The following is a 21,950-nucleotide window of genomic DNA, read 5'->3' on the forward strand; positions in this document are numbered from 1 at the left end:
GACTTGTCAGTTAAATAGATAGGATCCTGTCCTGTGTAAAATCAATCTTCCAGCATGAAACTGTGTGGCAGTCTCCAGAGTCTCTGTTTGCTACTCCAAATCTTTTGTGATAAATCTGTGTTTCAGTGGCAAATCAGAAGGCTAGATTTCCACATAAAAATCCTAATGTCTACTATAGCGGTGTAGTCATGAGGCCAAAGTATCTACTCCAAATCATTTGTATGAAAGCTGTGTTTCAGTGACAAATCAGTAGGCCAGATTTCCACTTAAAAATCGTTAAGCCTAATACAGGGAAGCAGCCATGATGCCCAATTAGCTACTCCAAATCATTTGTGATAAAATTGTATTTCAGAGACAAATCATAAGGCTAGATTTTCACTTCAGTATCATTAGACCTAATATTGGGGTGCAGACACCAGGCTCAGTTAGCCACTTTAAATAGTTTGTGATAAAACTGTGTTTCATAGACAAATCATAAGGCCAGCATGACACTAGTCACTTCTCACGGTCAATCTGTGAGTTAAAATGTCATAATGGTCATAGAATTCAATGTCAGATGCCAGGAGGGTATGTCATAAAACGAATGAAGAGACAAAAGCGTGTTCAGGTAACGTACTGAGATCAGAATACCAGGAGAATATTGGATCAGAGCAGAAGGGGTTAAACAGACGGATGGTAAGAACGAAGTCCAAGGTCAAGCAGCAAAAGATCAAGCATACAGAACTCAAGGCACAGGAAGCACAAACCTCACTACCTGAATGTGCATCTGGCAGAGGTCTGGGAGAAACAGCTCATTTAAGTAGCATGGCAATCATGTGGGATAATGAACACCTGGAGACAGCCGACACCTCCCAGTGTCAGATTGGATAGTCGAGCTGTCAATCAACACACTGACAGCTTCAGCACACCCTTGTAGCGGAATGGACAGCCAAGCTGTCAGTAACTGGATCCAAGACACACTAAGGGGTGGAATTGTGACAGTACCCCTCTTCTAGGCCGGCCACCGGACCCCCCTCAAGCTTCCAAGGAAAATTTAGATGGAAGGCTCTAACAAACCAATTGGCCTTCATATCTTGAGCAGGGACCCAGGATCTCTCCTTTGTGCTATATCCCCTCCAGTTGATGAAGTACTGGAGGGAATTATGGACCTTCCGAGAATCCACAACCATCTGAATCTCATACTCCAGGCCACTGACTACGAAAAGCAGAGAAGGTGGGGATGAAGAAGGGACATACTCCTTCAATAGGGATTTATGGAATATGTTAGGGATGCAAAAGGATGCAGGAAGCTATAATCTAAATGTCACAGGATTGAACACCTCTAGCATCTCATATGGACCAATAAACTTTGGACCCAACTTCGCCGATGGCCTTTTAAGTTTAATAATCCTAGATGACAACCAAACTTTACCACGAATCTTAAAAAGAGGATGCAACAAACTTCTACTGGCCTTTCATTTTTGGCAAATCTTAGCAGTCCAATATTCTTTTGAACCTCCCTCCAGACATCCCCAAGTCTTTGTACAGTGACCTCCACCCAACAACATTCAGAACCACCGTATAAACTTGTGTATAAGCCGACCCATGTATAAGCCGACCCCCCTAATTTTGCCACAAAAAACTGGGAAAACTTATTGACTCATGCATAAGCCTAGGGTGGAATCCATAGACTATACCCCCATATGCTGTTCCATAGTTTATGCCCCCATTTGCTGCTCCATAGAATATGCCCCCATATGCTGCCTCATAGAATATGCCTCCCATATGCTGCCCCATAGAATATGCCCCATATGCTGCTCCATAGACTATGCCCCCATATGCTGCTCCATAGAGTATGCCCCCATGTGCTGAAAAATAAAAAATGCCATACTCATCTCTCCTGGGTCCATCGCCGCTGTCTGCCGCTTCTTGTGTCAGTGACTGTTCAGCCAGCAGAGGGGCGGCGCGCACTAACCACATCACTGCGCCCCCTGCTGCCTAAACGTCACTGACACAGGATGCAGCAGAGACAGCGGTGAGCAAGCGATGGACCCCGGACAGGTGAATATCACTATACTTACCTGTCCTGGCTGTTCTCTGCAGCCCCGTTCTCTTTAATGAGTGGTACCACGTGACCGCTGAATACAGGAAGGGAGACAGTGGAGAAGCGGAGGCTGCAGAGAACATGCCAGGACGGGTAAGTATGATATCTGACACCCCCGCTCTCCCTCCCCCGCCGACCCCCAGGTATATGACCCGTGTATAAGCCGAGAGGGGGACTTTCAGCCCAAAAAAATGGGCTGAAAATCTCAGCTTATACACGAGTATATACAGTAATCCTAGAAAATTCACTAAAATAGGGATGAAAGACATAGTTATAGAAGAACGGTGAGGTTCTGGTGGATTGACTGTTAGGCCGGGATCACACACAGCGAGATACGACCGAGTCTCGCAGGTTAAAACCAAGCTCTGGCGCCAGCACTCTGGAGCGGAGCGTGCAGCCCCACAGCAATACATGGAGCTGCTCCGCTCTGTAGTGCCGGTCCCAGAGCTTGGTTTTAACCTGTGAGACTCGGCCGTATCTCACTGTAGTGTGACTCCGGCCTTAAAAGCAAACTCAGCAAGAGGTAAAATCGAAGACTAGTCCTCCTGTTGAGCTGCCACAAAGAACCTTAAAATATGTTCCAAAGACTGATTTGTCCTCTTAGGCTGGAGTCACACACAACCATTAAAAAATCGGTCCGATTTTTATGGTACGAAATCGCACAAAGATTTCTTGTCCAAGGATCCGTCTGTCATCCTAATTTCCGGCGATGAACCAATTTTATTCGCATCTAAGCATCTGTTTAACATCCAATACCAATGCCTGATGCTCTTTCCTGTTGACCTGGAGAAGTCTTGCGATTTTATCGCACGTCACACTTGTGGTCCGTTTGTAATCCGATTTTTAATCGCACCCATAGACTTGCATTGGCGAGTCCGATCCGAAAATCGGTGACAATCGCAGTATGCTGCGATTGTCTCGGTCCGAGGAAACGTTCCGAAAAAAATCGGATGATGGGAGCTGCACCATAGAATTACATTGGGACGAATGCAATGCGATTTTTTATCGCATTGCATTCGTCCAATTTTTTCACTAGTGTGACTGCAGCCTTAGTCTGACTATTAGTTTCATGGTGATAAGCAGATGAAAATGACAACTCAATCTCTAGTTTAATGCGAAAAGCACTCCAAAATGTATAGACAAATTGTACTCTTCTGTCAGAAACAATGCTCAGAGGAATCCCATGTAACCTTACAACATGAGAAATAAAGAACCTCTGCATTAGGTAATCTCAACAAAGGAATAAAATGAGCTTGTTTGCTAAAGTGATTGACTACCACCCAGATAGCAGTTTTACCATGAGACAAAGGCAAATCAGAAGCAAATCTGTAATGAAATCATTGAACATGTGAATCATTGCACAAACTTCACAAGCAAATACAAAATCTTTAATATCATTATGCATCGACATCCACCAAAAAAGTCTAGCAACGTCTTTCTGTGTAGCAGTAAAGCCAGGAAGACCACTTAAAACGGAATCTTGAAATTGCTGCAATAAATGCAATCTTAAGTACAGAGGCATAAATATTTTGGACTCAGGAGAAATGGAAGGAGCCAATGACTGAACATTACGAATCTCCTCTTCCAATTCCGAGTTCACCATAGACACCACAATACCTTGAGGAATAATGGAGGATGCATGTTCGGAAGGAGAGATTGAATCTAGACAATGAGATAATAGATCAGCTTTCACATTCTTATACCCTGTCCTGAATGTAATTGAAAAATTAAACCGACAGTAAAACAAGGACCATCTGGCCTGTGTTGGAGTTAACCTCTTCGCCAATTCAATGTAAGCTAAATTCTTTTGCTCATTGATCACTGTAACTGGATGAACCGCCCCCTCAAAAAAATGCCTAAATTCCACAAAGGCCAATTTCACAGCAAGTAACTCGTGATTCCCAACATCATAATTTCTCTCCATCGCTGAAATTGTTTTTAGAAAAAAAAGAACATGGATGCAGGTTAGTCAAAGTTTTGAGCCCCTGCGATATGACTGCCCCTACTCCGATGTCCAAAGCATCCAGCTCCACAATAAACGATTCTTGGAGATCAGGTTGGATCAGAATGGGTGCGGAAATAAAACAATCTTTTAAAATAATCTTTTGAAAGTCAAGATAGCACCTGGCAACAAAACCTTGAGATTCGCCCCCATACGTGTAAGGTCAGTAAGTGGTTTAGCAACTGTTAGGCCTAATATTAGGGTGCAGCCACAAGGCCCAATTAGCTATTTCAAATTGTTTGTATTAAGACTGTGTTTCAGAGGAAAATCATAAAAACAGATTTCTACCTAAAAATCATTAGGACTAATATTGAGGTGCTGTCACAAGGCCTAATGAGCTACTTCAAATGGTTTTTGATAAAGCTGATTTTCAGTGACATATCAGGCCAAATATCCGCTTAAAAATTGTTAGGCCTAATATTGTGATGCAGCCACGAGGCCCAATTAGCTACTCCAAACTGTTTGTGATAAAACTGTGTTTCAGAGATAAATCATAAGTCCAGATTTCCAATTAAAAATCGTTAGGCCTAATATTGTGAAGCAGCCACAAGACTCAATTAGTTACTACAAATCATTTGTGATAAAACTGTGTTTCAGTGGAAAATAAAAAGGTCAGATTTCTACTTAAAAATTGTTAGGCCTAATATTTAGTGATGAGGGAATACATTCGGCATTATTCATTACTCGCACGAATAGTATGGAATTCGGGCTATTCATTACTCGGCGAGTAGAGTTGAGCGACTTTTGGTTTTTTAGGGTCGAGTTTCGTTTCGTGAAACCCGACTTTTCCAAAAGTCGGGTCGAGCAAGATCGGCCGATTATAGGGAAAAGTCGGGGTCGTCCCGAAACACGAAACCCAATGTAAGTCAATGGGGAATAAAAGTCGGCAGTGAGAGGAGGACAGGAAACACACCTACAGTGCCCATTTGAATGCCAAAAGCATCAATTCTTCTTACTTAAGCTTGTCAACCTTAATTAACTGCATAATACAAGTTACGCATTGAAAAATGGGGGTTATTTGGCTAAAGTTGTGGGGGGGTAGGGCTGGCTCCAGGTTTTCATGTGCCCTGGGCGAAAGAGCGCCCCTTTAACACATACCACAACTCATCATGCTCCGATACGGCAGAGAAATAGCGGTATAGTACAATGAAAAGTACTTCACTTTTTACATCTCATGACGAGGCCCATCTATTTCTCCATACAGAATCATTGGTCCCATATAATGTTTGAAACAGTATATGATGAGCTCCACATAATGCTACAGTATATGTTGGTCCCCATGGATGAAGCTCCACTGTCTTATGGGCCCAAATAATGCTCCAAACATAATGGGCCCCATTTCTAATGCTCTAGTGTATAATGGGCCCTGTAAATGCTGCTCCAGTGTCTGATGTCCACCTTTGGAATGTTCCAGTGTATGGTGGGCCCCATCTATCATTCTCCAGAGTATAGTGCTCCCCAAAAATTGCTGTCCCAACATTGAAAACAATCAAATAAGTCTCCTCGCTAGGGAATCCCTGTACTAGTCTGGACTCCTCGTCGTCCCCATCTTCCATCTCACTGCACAGTATTTCAACCTTGCAAGTGCTGTGATCCTGAGCAAGCAGGGGGGGCCCACTCGTTGGCGACGGCACTGGCACAGGGCCCCTGATAGTACGGTGGTGTGTCTGATGGCGGGTGGGCCGAACCTGCACTTTCATCTGCAGCTTCCTCTTTGTCACCGTGTAAGATGGAACTGTATATGGGAAGGGTAACCTGAGTTTCATCAGGGTCAGATTCAGGCCGTGTAGCATGCGAGGGGAATGTAGTGGTCTGGGTCAATGTACCAGCAGATTCATCGAGCAGTGGCTGGGCATCAGTGCACTTGTGTCACCCCCAGGAGTACGGTCGCCACAGTGGCATTACCTTCCTCCTAGGGAGTGTGATGTCATGCTTGGGAGCAACGAAGGATCTCTCTAGCAGGTTAACTGATTGGGCGGCATTATTCCCACGAGTCATGACCCTCCAAACAGCGTTCATGAAGGCAAAGTGTTTGTTTTACGTGGGCAGTATGGTTGCAAAGCTGACCCTTAAAGGAATGTCCAGAAGGGCACCACCAGGAGTGGAGCCTACGGTTAAATTCGACTCCACCTGGGAAACCTCAACCATGCCAGCTACAGAACAGATGCACACATTGCAAGCTTAATTCCGTTAACGAACGAGACTCCGTCATGCCCCGTGGTCCGAGTCCGGCTTACTAGAGGGACACGTGAGGCTCTGGCACATGAGATTGGCCAATAACTGGTGTGTCATGCCCTTACATGTCCGTGGCTGCATGTGCGCTACACTGAAAAGGCCAGCGTTTGTCGCTTACAGGTGCAGATAACCCGCTGAACAACGTTAGTGATGGGGATCACTGATTACAATTATTACCCGCGAACGATGATTTCCCAGTAAGTGCAGGTCAACCGCAGTTCCGGAATTAGGCCTGACCGTCATTCCTGAAAAAATGAAAAACTTACGTGTGCAAACCACAGGTACTGTAGCTTGCTTAACAGCTCGCCAGCCGTTCTCAAGCCCAGTATGGATTACACGTGATTGCACAAAGGTGAGAAAGGGTACCGTATCCTCGGATAACATGTATGGATAGCGTACACATTCAAAATATATGTCAATACATCAGGAGGCAGGCTCAGACGGTGTTAGGCCCAGTATGGCTTGCACGTGATTGCACAAAGGTGAGAAAGGGTACCGTATCCCCGGATAACATGTATGGATAGCGTACACATTCAAAATATATGTCTATACATCAGGAGGCAGGCTCAGACGGTGTTAGGCCCAGTATGGCTTGCACGTGATTGCACAAAGGTGAGAAAGGGTACCTTATCCCCGGATAACATGTATGGATAGCGTACACATTCAAAATATATGTCTATACATCAGGAGGCAGGCTTAGACGGTGTAAGGCCCAGTATGGCTTGCACGTGATTGCACAAAGGTGAGAAAGGGTACCGTATCCCCGGATGACATGTATGGATAGCGTACACATTCAAAATATATGTCTATACATCAGGAGGCAGGCTCAGACGGTGTTAGGCCCAGTATGGCTTGCACGTGATTGCACAAAGGTGAGAAAGGGTACCTTATCCCCGGATAACATGTATGGATAGCGTACACATTCAAAATATATGTCTATACATCAGGAGGCAGGCTCAGATGGTGTTAGGCCCAGTATGGCTTGCACGTGATTGCACAAAGGTGAGAAAGGGTACTGTATCCCCGGATAACATGTATGGATAGCGTACACATTCAAAATATATGTCTATACATCAGGAGGCAGGTTCAGACGGTGTCAGGCACAGTATGGATTTGACGGCCCAGACTACACAGCGGAGGAGCAGGGAGAGGTAAAGATTGCAAATGCTGGGGCCCTGCCCAAGCAAGGGGGACCCACTCGTGGGCGTCGGTGCTGGCACTGGGCCCCTCATAGTACGGCGGTGTGTCTGACGGCGGGTGTGCACCACCACCGTCAGAGACACTTGATTGCACTATGAGGGACCCTGTGCCAGTGCCCGCGCCCAAGAGTCGGCCTACCCACCTGTCCAGGGCAACGGCACTCGCACGGTGTCGTGCGCTAGGTGGTGACCCCGGCCATGGGGGGGGGAGGCAGCACAGTTAGGGAGTTTTAGAAAGTGGCATATGTTGATGTTGGACATTCAGCTGATCCAAAGGCGAAATAGGTCAAGTCCCAGGAAGAGGTGGACCAAAGCAAGCCATTTTTCTGTCACCCTATGTGTCATCAGGGGAAGGTGGGACAAAATCCTTGGAAACCCATGCATGGTTCATTTTAATGAAGGTTAGATCATCCACATTTTGGGTTGACAGACGGGTCCTTTTTTCTGTCAGGATTGATCCAGCTGCACTGAAGACTGTTTCCGATAGCACACTTGCAGCTGGGCAAGCGAGCTCCTGTAAGGCATATTGTGCCAATTCAGGCCAGGTGTCCAGTTTAGCAGCCCAATAGTCAAAGGGGAATGACCTGTGTGGGAGAACATCGATATGGGAGGAAAAGTAGTTTGTAACCATAGTTGACAACTGCTGTCTCCTGTCACTTTCCATCGATGCAGTATTAACAGTTGTGTAAGCGGTCCGTGAAAAATCAGTCCACAACATTGTCATGAAACCCCTGTCTCCAACGCCACTTCTGCTGTGTGCACCATGAACACCTCTGCCAAGCTGCCCCCGGCCCGTACGGCTCGTGTGAGAACCATCACGGCTGCTGTGTGCTGGGAATGCCTCAATCAACCGATTTACCAGAGTTGCTTGTTTATTAGCCAATATTAGGTCAAGGTTCTCCTGTGGCATGATGTTTTGTAATTTGCCTTTATAGCGTGGATCCAGGATGCTGGCCAACCAGTAGTCGTCATCGTTCATCATTTTGGCAATGCGGGGGTCCCTTTTTAGGATCTGCAAGGCATAATCTGTCATGTGGGCCAATGTTCCCGGTGTCAATGATGCACTGCGAGTGCTGGGTGGAGGAGCACTTTCTGGCAAATCCACATCCCTCCAGTCACGCACAAACCCTGTACCAGACCTTGCCACGCCAACATTTTCACTTGCCCCACGAGATGCATCCTCCTCCCCTAAGTAATCATCCCCATCATCCTCCTCCTCCCCCTCCTCTTCTTCCTCCACCTCGTCCAGGAGAGGTCCCTGAGCAGACAATGGCTGAATGTCATCAAGGATTCCCTCCTCCTCTTCCTCCTCATCAACATTGGCTGCAGACGCCTGCTCCTTAAGGTGCGTCAAAGTTTGCATGAGCAGACGCATAAGTGGGATGCTCATGCTTAGGATGGCATCGTCTGCGCTTACCAGCCGTGTGCATTCCTCAAAACACTGAAGGACTTTACAGAGGTCTTTCAGCTTCGACCACTGCACACCTGTCAACTCCATGTCTGCTCTCAAAGTGCCTGGCCGTGTATCCTCCCACAAATGCATTATGGCCTGCCTCTGCTCGCACAGCCGCTCCACCATGTGCAGGGTGGAGTTCCACCTTGTTGCAATGTCGATAATGAGGCGGTGGTTGGGAAGGTGAAGCAATCGCTGCAGCTTCTGCATACGAACGGAGTGTACAGGCGACCGGCGGATGTGCGTGCACAGTCTTCGCACCTTCTGGAGCAGGGCTGTTAACTCCGGATAATTTTTGAGGAAGCACTGCATCACCAGGTTCAAGGTGTGAGCCAAGCAAGGTATGTGGCTGAGTTTTGAAAGGGCTATGGCTGCCACAAAATTACGGCCGTTATCACTAACTACCTTGCCTGCCTCAAGATGTACACTGCCCAGCCATGACTCAGTTTGTCGCTTCAAGTACTCGGCCAGCACCTCGGCGGTGTGTCTGTCGCCCAAACACATCATCTGCAACACAGCCTGCTGACGCTTTCCACTAGCTGCTCGATAGGGGGACACCTCATGTGCAACAGTGGCAGCTGCAGATGGAGTGCTCGTACGACTGCGCTCTGTGGACGAGCTTTCGCTTCTGGAGGAGGAGGAGGAGGAGGGTCGAACGCCTACAGCCAACTGTTTCCTATACCGTGGGCTAGGCAGCACTGTCCCACCACCGCTGTCCCCTGTGGACCCTGCATCCACCACATTAACCCAGTGCGCAGTGATGGACACGTAACGACCCTGGCCATGCCGACTGGACCATGCATCAGTTGTGAGGTGCACCTTTCCACTCACTGACTGCTTGAGTGCATGGACAATGCGGTCTTTCACATGATGGTGGAGGGCTGGGATGGCTTTGCAAGAGAAGAAGTGGCGACTGGGTAGGTCATAGCGTGGTACTGCATAGGCCATGAGTTTGCGGAAAGCTGCGCTTTCCACCAACCGATAGGGCATCATCTCAAACGAGATTAGTTTGGCAATGTGGGCGTTCAAACCCAGTGTACGCGGATGAGAGACTGAGTACTTTCTTGACCTACTCATAGTGTCTGGGAGGGTGAGCTGGACTTGAGAGCTGCATATGGTGGAAGTTGCGGTGGACAGGGCAGACTGAGAGAGGGTTGATGATGGTGATGGAGTTGGTGTTCTTTCTGATGGCCTAGATTCATTATTTCGTTGATATAACAGTGGGATTCCCTGACTGCTGTGGCCTTGCAACGACACCTCAACATTTGCTGCTGTGCTAGCCGGTGGGCTTACAGTGGGGGAAACAATGTAGCGTTGTTGACTACCTTCTTTGTGATCAGTTGCACATGTGGCACTTGAGGTTTGGTGTTGTGTCCACGCTTGCAAGTGCATGCTGGTTAAATGTCTAAGCATGCAGCTGGTATTCAAATTTTTCAGATTTTTCCCTCGGCTAAAGGTCTTTGCGCACTTCTTACAGATAACCTTGGCCTGATCATGAGGATTTTGTTCAAAAAAGTGCCACACTGCACTCTTCCTACTTTGGCAGACATTTTGTGGCCTAGCACGCTGTGATCTTTTGACCGTCTGGACAAGCTGTCCAGCAACTCTTTTGATTTTTGGAACCTGTCTTTGGAGTGCTCCGGGCCTGCCAGATAACAGCTGTTGCGATGTCGATGTCTGCTGTGGATGCTCCTCCTCATCTGAGCTATTGGAAGCAGCACCCTCTTCCCCCAATGGATGCCAATCTGGGTCATCCATCACCTCCTCTTCAATGTCATGTGCACCTTCCTCTGTGTCACCGTGTATGGTGGTATAGTGTGCGGGAAGGGGCACCTGAGTCTCATCAGGGTCAGAATCTGGCTCTGTAAACTGCGAGGACAATGTAGTGCTCTGAGTGAATGTACCAGCAGAATCATCTATCAGCGGCTGTGCATCAGTGCACTCCATGTCAGATTCATCTTGGCCTGGGTAATTCACCATTTCACTTGATAATCCAGGCATGGTATGTGAAAACAGCTCCATGGAGTAATCAGTAGTATGGCCTGCGTCATCCTTCAATCTTGGTTGGGGTGAAGTACACAAGGAAAGGTGTGGTTCATGAACATGAGCCTCCAATGACGACTCAGTGCTTTTATTTTTTACAACTTCAGAAGAGGAGGCGATAGAGCTGGAGGCTGAGTCAGCAATGTAAGACAACATTTTTTCCTGAAGCTCTGGCTTTAAAAGCAGTTTGCCAACTCCTAGAAAACTAAGCCTTCGAGGCCTTGTGGAGCCAGACGATGACGCAGGCTCAACACCTCCTGAATTCGGTCCTATTTTGCTTTTGCCACTACCATCAGATCCACCACCAACACCATCATTATCAGGTGCCAACCCCCGCCCAATTCCACGGCCTCTTCCACCAGCCTTCCTCATTTTTGGTAGAAATGTAGACAAAATCCAACAAACTATATAGTAATGTAAAACAAGGTACAAGGTGTATTTAGGACAGGGGAGATTTTGAATTTCTGCAGACACTAGTGGACACTGGACACTTTTGGATTGTGTGAGGCCCACTGAATATCAGAGCGCTATGTCACAGGCTCGATGGCACAGGTGTGAAAAAAGTGACTACAGGATAAGGGAGATTTTGAATTTCTGCAGACACTAGTGGACACTGGACACTTTTGGATTGTGTGAGGCCCACTGAATATCAGAGCGCTATGTCACAGGCTCGATGGCACAGGTGTGAAAAAAGTGACTACAGGATAAGGGAGATTTTGAATTTCTGCAGACACTAGTGGACACTGGACACTTTTGGATTGTGTGAGGCCCACTGAATATCAGAGCGCTATGTCACAGGCTCGATGGCACAGGTGTGAAAAAAGTGACTACAGGATAAGGGAGATTTTGAATTTCTGCAGACACTAGTGGACACTGGACACTTTTGGATTGTGTGAGGCCCACTGACGCTGTATGGTGTGAAAAAATGCACGCTCAGTACCTCAGCAGGACAAAAAAAAATTGGGATTGCTTTTAAAAAATCAGTTTGCAGAGCAGTGGGTAAACAGCAATGCAGCTGTCAGGAAGCCTTAGAAGGCAGCCTAACAACCAACACTGCTGATCCACCACAATATAGCCTCCCCTTGCACTGCACACACAGTGACTGGTGTGTTGTACAGGCAAAATCGCTAGCAGCAGAAGCAGTTTTTTTTTCTTCTTCCCTGCCTATCGCTCTCCCTACAGAATCAGCAACCTCTCCCTATGCTAAGATCGGCAGAAGTAAGATGGCGGTCGGCGTGCACGCCTTTTTATAACCCCTGTGACGCCCACCAAAGCAAGTCAATCACTTGCATGCCCTTCTGAAAGATGGTGGTGACCCCTGTCTATGTCATCACGTTGCCCACAGTGTCCGTGGATCCTGATTGGCTGAAAAAGAGCGCAAAACAAACTTTTGAAACGCGACTTTGGCGCGTAAGTCGCTGACCTCGTGGCCGACCTCATCCTAGGGTCGGGTTTCGTTTCATGAAACCCGACTTTGCCAAAAGTCGGCGACTTTTGAAATTTTTCGACCCGTTTCGCTCAACTCTATCGGCGAGTATTGAGGTATTCGCCTCGGTATATTTGAGTGACCCATTCAGCATGTTTGGTGCTTTATTTGCAGCCAATGAACATGCTGGGCTGCCTTGCCAATCACAGTAATGCCGGCGCCATCTTTGGTGTGCCAATACTATGATTGGCTGGCTTTCCAGCATCATAGGGCATATTTAACCCCTTAAACCCCAGAGCTTTAAGCCATAACTTAACTCCCAGAGCCATAACTTTTTTTATGGCCGTGTGAGTGCTTGATTTTTGTGGGACGAGTTGTACTTTTGAACAACATCCTTGGTTTTCCCATGTCATGTAATAGAAAACAGGAAAAAAAATTCCAAGTGCGGTGAAATTGCAAAAAAAAAAATGCAATCCCACACTTGTTTTTTGTTTGGCTTTTTTACTAGGTTCACTAAATGCTAAAACTGACCTGCTAGTATAATTCTCCAGGTCATTATGAGTTCATTCACACCAAACATGCCTAGGTTGGCTTTTATTTACATGATGAAAAAAATTAAAAACTTTGTTTAAAAAAAAGACCCGTAGCGTCTCCATTTTTTGTGATCTCGAGTTGGGTGAGGGCTTATTTTTTGCGTGCCAGGCTGACGTTTTTAATTATACCATTTTGATGCAGATACAATGTTTTGACCGCCCGTTATTGCATTTTAATGCAATGTCGCGGCGACCAAAAAAAATAATTCTGACGTTTTGACTTATTTCTCGCTATGCCATATAGCGATCAGGTTAATCCCTTTTTTCATTGATAGATCGGGCGATTCTGAACACGGCAATACCAAATAAGTGTATGTTTGATTTTATTTTTAATGTTTTATTTTGAATGGGGTGAAAGGGGATGATTTGAACTTTTATATTTTTATTTTTTTATATCTTAAAAAACATTTTCTTTTTACTTTTGGCATGCTTCAATTGGAGCTGCCACAACCCGATCGGCTCTGCTATGTAGAGGTGATGGGCAGATCATCTCTACGTAGTAAAATTGCTCACTTGCTATGAGCGCCGACCACTGGTTGACGCTCACAGCAATCTGGCACTGACAACCATAGACTTCTCCAGGAGACCTCCAATTGTCAAGCCAACACACTGGTGTCCTGCATGTGATGCAGGTCACCGATGTGCATATTTCTGGTGCGATTACCAAAAGCGTTTGTTAAATGCCTCTGTCAGAATTTGACAGCGGCATTTAATTGGTTAATAGCCGAGGGTGGATGGCGATTCCACCCACGGCTATTGCGGGCATATGTCAGCTGTTCAAAACAGCTGACATGTCCAGGGAAAGATGTGGGTTCACCACCTGGAGCCCGCATCAAAGGGAGGGAGTCTGACCTCGGTGTAAATGTACTCTCAATGTTGGAAAGGGGTTAAAGGCTGCCGGCGCCATCTTGCGCACATTGCAGCCAGAAAAAGTTTAGGGAGAGCATAGATTGAGCGTAGGGAGAGTGATACGTAGTGAGCGCTATTAATTCCAAAAAGCTATTTTAAGACTGAAAATTGTGAAGATTAGTTGTTTGTTAGGTGGGTGTAGCGTAGGGAGAGATTTAATAGGAGGAAGAGTGAAAGGCAAGCACGTGGGTGTTCTCATCTTTGCAAATGCATGCTGCAGATTTCTGTTATTTTCCACTGTGTTGTATAGTAGTTATTATTAGAAACAGACTGTGGGATTAGGGTTAAATAGAGAGGGTTTAATTCACTGCCAAAATATAAAAATCAGCTATTTGTAGAGGCAAATATTATTAGGTAGCACCAGCAAATACAAAGCCATTTTTTGGGAGCTACATAATATTCCTGTGTAGCAGTCTATTTTTTTTTTTTCTTTACCGCAAAATAATATTCCTCAGTGCTAGCATATAGTAACACCCATTTTAAAATATAACTGCTAAATAATATTCCTCGTCTATTGCTTAAATACCTAATATTTGTCTAGCAGTTGTGCGACTGGCGCAAAACCTCTTGAGCTACAGAAATGTCACTATTTACCATTCATTTCCCTGAGTCTGCTGTTGGCATTTCTCATAAAGGCGAAGTAAAAAACATTGACAAGCAGCACCACAAATTCTTCCACACGGACCAGTCTCAGTAACCAAGAGGCAGGGTCTCTGAATCACTGAACTGGTTCTCCTTCCTCCCACCATCAAGAGTCAAGGGAGACATTTGACCCCAATGCTGGCCACTCTGAGGAACTGTTTACTTTCCCTTGTGATTTGTCAGGCCTCTCAACGTGCATCATTAAAAAGGGTCATGAGGAGGTGGAGTGCACTGATGCCCAAACATTTGAGCACCAAGGCCACAAGAAAGCCACGTTGGGGAAGGTCAATACATGTCTGAAGAGGTAGAGGATAATCATGACAAACAGTTGACATTAAGTCCGCCTCAAATTGCAACTCAGAAGGAGGATCAGATTGAGGAAATGGAAGATGATGTGGTCAATGATGAGGCCACTGATCCAACCTGGCATGGTGGCATGCCTAGCGAGCACAGTAGTGCTGAAAGGAATGGATTTGTAGCAAGAAAACAGGCAACAATTGGTAGTGGTTTGACCAGAGGGAGAACTCAGTCAACTGTAGCACATAGCCCCTCACTCCATTAGATAACAGGCCAATGGTGCGTACGGCAGTTTTTTCTGAAAATCCTTCACATAAAACAACTGTAATTTGCAGCATCTGCCAAACAAAGCTAAGTAGAGGCAAGAACACAGCCGACATGAGCACCATCACCATGCAAAAGCACATGGCAGCCAAGCACCATAGTAGATAGGCAGAACGCCTGGTTACAAACACTGTGTCCGAGGGTCAAACCAGTGCCCCTTCCCCTGTGTTATGGCTTTCCCAATCTGCTGACCATGAAGCAGGCACTGATGCCTCCATCCCACAACCAGCGGTTGCGCGCATGCACACAATAGTCAACAACCACGTTCAGGTGTCTCTGCCCAAGACATTGACCAGAAAGCAGAAATATCCAGCCACAGGTCCAAATGCCAGACACCCACATAGCCAGATTGCTAGCCCTAGAAATATTGCTGTTTTGACTTGTGGGAACTGAGTCTTTCCGCAACCTCTTGGCTGGCAGCTCCATGGTACTCTTTTCACAGCCGCCACTATTTTTCCCAGTGTGCCGTCACCGTGTTACATAAGCACGTGTTGCACAATTTCCGCTGTGCTCTGGCCAATGCAGTCACAGGGAAGGTCAACCTAACCACAGACACATGGACAAGTACTTGTGGACAGGGATGATACATTTCCCTGACGGCACACTGGGTTAACCTGTGTGACGTCCGTTTGGTGCGAGTCTGGACTGCAATTGAGATAGCACCCCGAGCAACCCCGAGACCCTTTACCCCTATACATGGATCTGGAATTACAGCAGAACCCAGGAGGTAGCTGTCTGTTTAAGAGCAGCAGACCAGAGCAGGACGGTCGTAAGAAAGGGATAAATTAACGGGCCGAAAGCGTAGTCTAAACCATGCGGGTGGCAGAGGTACAAAATTGGCAGGCTAAAGCAGAGTCGAAATCCAGGCCAAGGTCAGAGTCATTAACCGGGAGGGCAGCAGAGGTACAAAATTGGCAGACAGTAGCAGAGTCAAAATCCAGGCCAAGGTCAGAGTCTTAAACCAGGAGGGCAACAGAGGAACAAAATCGGCAGGCAGTAGCAGAGTCAAAATCCAGGCAAAGGTCAGGGTCAGCAATAGCAAATAACACACTAGCACACTGGGGAAACCAAGACTATCTGGCGGCCTGCAAGACAGGCCCCAAGGTATTTGAAGGATAAGGCTATCCCTCACAGGCTCGCAGTCTGATGACCTCATTTGGACCACCCCCAAAACCAATCCAGATGGCGATGCACCAACCCCTTCATGACTGACAGAGGAGCGGAGCCTGCACCCACCAGATGCCTGCGCAGGAGCCCCTTCTCTGTCACCACCATCACCCACAGGCAAACCATGGCACCTCCCAGTGGCCGACGCAGGAACAGCTGTCCCCGAGGCTGATGGCGAAGTGACAGTCCGGTGCCTCCCAGTGGCCGAAGCAGGAACAACAGTCCCTGTGTCTGATGGCGACGTGCCAGTCCGGCACCTCCCAGTGGCCAAAGCAGGAACAGCAGTCCCTGTGTCTGATGGTGACATGACAGTCTGGTGCCTCCCAGTGGCCAAAGCAGGAACAGCAGTCCCCGAGTCTGACGGCGACGTGATAAACTGGTGGAGTCTGGGACAGAGTCCAAGGCTGAGACATCACACATCTTACCCACACCAAGAATGGCGGACCCAACTAATCCTCAGTGGAACTAGCCTCTCCATCACTCCTCAGCTGGGAAATCTGCAGCACTGCCTTGGCAAAGCGTTAGCACACTTTGCAGAACCTCAACTGTTTAGGTGATAAAGCTCACAAGGCAGCTGAGCTGTTTAAAGGGATAAAAGAACAGACAGAGCAGTGGCTCTCCCCACTGAACCTCCAACCAAGTCTGGTTGTGTGCGCTAATGGGCGTAACTTGTTGGCGGCTTTAAATCTCGGCATGCTGGTGCATGTTCCATGCATGGCCCATGTGCTGAACTTGGTTGCACAGAGGTTTTAAAAACCATACCCTGACTTGTCCAACCTACCTGCCAAGGTATGCCGTGTCAGTGCACATTTCCAAAAGTCATATCAGGTTTTCGCCGGTCTAGCTTCACTGCAGCAGCGCTTTAATTTGACCCGTCTTCAACTGATTTGTGACCTGTTCACACTCTGGAATTCAACGTTTCATATGTTGGCAAGGCTTAGTGACCAGCAGAGGGCAGTCTCTGAATTCCAGCTTCTCAATGCCCGTCAGAGTAACACTCAGCCCCCCACACAAAAGAACTGCAGAGTGGTTGTAGATCGCTGACCAACGTGACGTTCTTCAAAACTTTGAGTATTGCACCCAAGATGGTGAGCGCTGATGAAGCTATTATCAGCGCAACCATCCTGCTGCTCTATCTATTAAAACATTTGCTGCAGAATCTCAGAGGAAGCTTTGAATGCCGAGTAGGTGGCTACAAAGCAAGATTGTACAGTGACTGATACCACACATTCCAGCCTCACACAATATTCTCAGGCGACATTGGGTTTTGCCGAGGAACAGAAGGAGGAAGATGAGGAGGAAAAGGAGCTTTTGCTCTGCACCACAGAGGGGACTTCGAATCCCATCTTCATGTCTGTCCAGCATGCATGGCCTGAAGACTAGGAGGAGGCGATGCATCATGAGAAGGAGAGGTTAGTGTTCTTTCTGGTGAGGACACTGAATGTTTGACTCTTTGTAGTCTGCTACACAAGGCAGAGTTCATGTCCAGATGCCTTTCCCAAGACCCTCACATGAAACACACTTTGTCCACCATGAAATACTGCTTGTGCACCTTTCTTGACCCATGGTACAAGGAGAAATTTGCTTCTCTAATGTCAGAGGCAGACATGCCATTTTCAGTGCATGCATGCTAAAAAGATTACCCTCAAACAACGATGCTGGTAGATGTACTGGCTCTTTTGAATCACAAGGATTACAGGGGAGGGCCTTGCACACCGGGTGCAGCTCAGGGTGGGGGATGTTCACCAACTGGGCCATTTTCATGAGCCTGTCCCATCAGCAAGGGCTATCTGTGGGTGTAACTTTGACAAGGAGGGAGAAATTGACCAAGATTGTGAAGGACAACTTAAGTGACCATACCAGCATACTTCATGATTCTTTAGTGCCATTTAACTATTGGTTGCCCAAGCTACACACTTGACCTGACCTCTCCTTATACGCCTTGGAGGTGATGCCATGCCCTGCCGCCAGTGTGTTGACTCAGCGGGTTTTTAGTTTGGCAGGTGCAATCATAATGGATAGGTGCACACACTGTCAATGGAAAATGCAGACAGGCTGACTCTTCTAAATTTGAAAAAGGTCTGGATTTCCTCCGACTTTGTAAGCCCTACGGATGACAGCAACATTATGAAAATGCAAGTTTTTATTTAAGTTGTCTTAACGTCCATCCCTTACCTTTCAAAACCAGTTTGTTTAGGAAATCACATCCTCCTCCTTTTCCTGCTTCTGCAACAAGTTCTTAGTGTTCATCTTAGTACACCCCACGTGGGTAATGTTTTGGACTTTTTGAAACATTTGCACATTGTGCAAAGATGAAATTTGTATCTCTATCTCTACCTCTTGTAATAACTGTTAAATGTATTGTGATGTCCCCATCACGGTGTCTTTCAGCTGGTCTGAGAGAGACCTCTTGGCTATTTTTTTGAAACCTTTGCACATTGTGCAATGGTGAAACTTCTACTCTCTATATCTACCTCTTGTAATAACTGCTAAATGTATTGTAAGGCCCCCATCATGGCATCTTTCAACTTGTCTGATACAGATCCCTTGAGGTGATGTTTTGAAACCTATATACATTGTGCAAAGGTCAAATTTCTACTCTCAATCTCTATATATTTTATTATTATCATTTTTTATTGTGTTGCCCTTCTCAAGGACTCTAAGAGTGCACCTGATAGCCTGATGTTGATTTTTGTGTCTGCACTTGGACATTTTGGAACATGAATGCATTAATATGCTCCACACAATTATTCATGTTTCAGCCTTACACAAAATAATAATGTCGTGGTCACGTGTGTCAGGACGCAGATGTTTCCGCAAGGCGGACCCATAACACACCTGACCCTGGATACACCGCCTCCAGTGGGGCGAATTTAAATAATAAAGCGTGCAGGTGGATACGCCGCCTCCACCTGGCGAATTTGGGAATTACACGTTATAAATACATTTCTGGAAACACCGCCTCCAGTACGGCGAATTTAAATAATAAAGGGGGAACCTGGGAAACATTAACAATGGTGGGCCCTGCGATAGGGAATGGGGAAATGGAGACCTCCTGCACTCCCCTGAGCCAGTGTCCCTACACTCCTCACATTCCCTAAACAGGCTCCGCACCTGTCGCCGCACGTGTACCTTAACGCCCTTGCTCGCCCTGACCCTAAACCCTCACTAGGGAATGGGTCTGTGCGGAGACTAATCCCACCACTGCACTAATAACACACATGAGGAAAGAGACAATACAGGGGAAACACCACTTATCTTTGCTCTGTTGCATGCGCTCCTAGCAACAGAGCCCACCACCTATGTGCATCTTCTCCTCCACCCTGATCCATCACATAACTGGATCCGTCACCATCGTGCAGCCTGGGAGCAGAGTCCATCACCACTTGCAGCAGTCCAGTACACAGAGTCCCAAGATGAGTCCAGCCTCTGCAAGAATCCAAGCATGCTCGAGTCCAGTTCTCAGCAACCAAGTCGAACATGCTGAGTGCAACTCTCTTCCTAGTCGCCACTCCTCTAAGCCATGCCCGCACTTCCCGCCGACACCATAAACTGCGACTCCACCAAGCCATGCCAGTCCTTCCTGCAGACACCATTAGCTGGCACTCATCCTCTATGGCTGACTGCGCAGGACTCCTATCCCGCTCCATCCTTCCACCAGGCTCTCCAACAACTCAGAAAGAAATATCACCAGCGGTGAGTGAACCCCCTAAGCACACCTTTATAGGGAGTCACACCTGATCCCTAATTAAGTGAACATTAACCTAAACCTATGGTGCGATACCGCTAACCACCACCGGGGACAGTCAAAACACCTTTGAACTCAACCAAAGCAAAAAAAGTTCACTTTGTGCTTTTAATACCGCCAGATCCAACACTGGATCATGACAGTACCCCCTCCTTAAAGAGGGGCCTCTAGACCCTCAAGACCACCCCTCATTAGGGAAACACCTACAGCGGGGGCGCCCAGACCCTGAGTTCACCCCACCATTCCCTGACACTTCAGGTTTATGACAAACACCGCTGATATTGGCAATATATGTTCCTTTTGGAGGCACCACTCATCTCCACAGCGCCGACCTGGGGAACAAGTTAATGTATGTGTAGGTTTGCTCAGAGCTGATCAGACTCAATAACACATTTCCAAAAGATGTTTTTTGGTGGCACCCATACATGCTCGTTCACACACAGGTCCGGACCTGAACGTTTATTGCACACATTCATTTGTCATTTTTTGGTGAACTCACTCTGGACTCAACAGAGGCGTCCCCCTGTGTCACCACACTCACACCCCCACTATTCACCAAGGGACACCACCCTCCAACCCTTTCACCATGAGGACTGCGCCTCTTAGGGTTGGTTAATGGCGAGGGTAGAGATTTGTCCCTACTCCCCCGCAGCACACCTGCTGCACACACCAGGAGGAGAAGGGGACCGGGAAATGGAGGAAATATACTCTCGCTGGTCACCTCCACACGACCAGGAGGGCGGCTTCTTCGATGGTATGAAGATTTGGCGTAAAACCCCGCGGACTCTCACACCAGTCAGTTCACCACAGGGGCGTACCCCTTCACCTCGGGGAATACCAGGCAGCTCCGTGGGGCACCATTCCTCCCACCTGCCTGGGTGCGCCCGCCTGCATGAACCAGTCCTGCTCCCCAGCAGCGACTCTAGGGGGTTTTAGTACCATAGCCGCAGGAATATGGAGGAAAATATACTCTCGCTGGTCGCCTCCACATGACCAGGAGGGGCGGCATCGAAGATTTGGCATGAGCCCCGCGGACTATACACCAATCTACTCCCTACAGGGACGTACCCCTTCACCTCGGGGAATACCAGGCAGCTCCGTGGGGCACCATTCCTCCCACCTGCCTGGGTGCGTCCCCTGTAAGAGCAAGTCCCGCTCCCCAGCAGCGACTCTAGGGGCTTTTGCCAGACCGCAGCCGCCATTTTTGTTTCTCTGGTTATCTGAGCAGAGGCCCCAGACCCTGATAACTGCTGCTGCAGCGGCTTAAACACACCTTGCCGCTCCCCACTGCACCTCAGTGAGGCCCGGCAGCAATTACCACAGGTCTCCACATGGCCAAAGCTCACCAGAAAAAAAAAAAGTAAGGGCTGGTGATAATGTCGTGGTCACGTGTGTCAGGTTGCAGATGTTTCCGCAAGGCGGACCCATAACACACGTGACCCTGGATACACCGCCTCCAGTGGGGCGAATTTAAATAATAAAGCGTGCAGGTGGATACGCCGCCTCCACCTGGCGAATTTGGGAATTACACGTTATAAATACATTTCTGGAAACACCGCCTCCAGTACGGCGAATTTAAATAATAAAGGGGAACCTGGGAAACATTAACAATGGTGGGCCCTGCGATAGGGAATGGGGAAATGGAGACCTCCTGCACTCCCCTGAGCCAGTGTCCCTACACTCCTCACATTCCCTAAACAGGCTCCGCACCTGTCGCCGCACGTGTACCTTAACGCCCTTGCTCGCCCTGACCCTAAACCCTCACTAGGGAATGGGTCGGTGCGGAGACTAATCCCACCACTGCACTAATAACACACATGAGGAAAGAG

This window comes from Dendrobates tinctorius, unplaced genomic scaffold (assembly GCF_039654945.1).
Source record: "Dendrobates tinctorius isolate UK_male_01 unplaced genomic scaffold, ASM3965494v1 ptg000064l, whole genome shotgun sequence".
NCBI classification, from domain to species: Eukaryota; Metazoa; Chordata; class Amphibia; order Anura; family Dendrobatidae; genus Dendrobates; species Dendrobates tinctorius.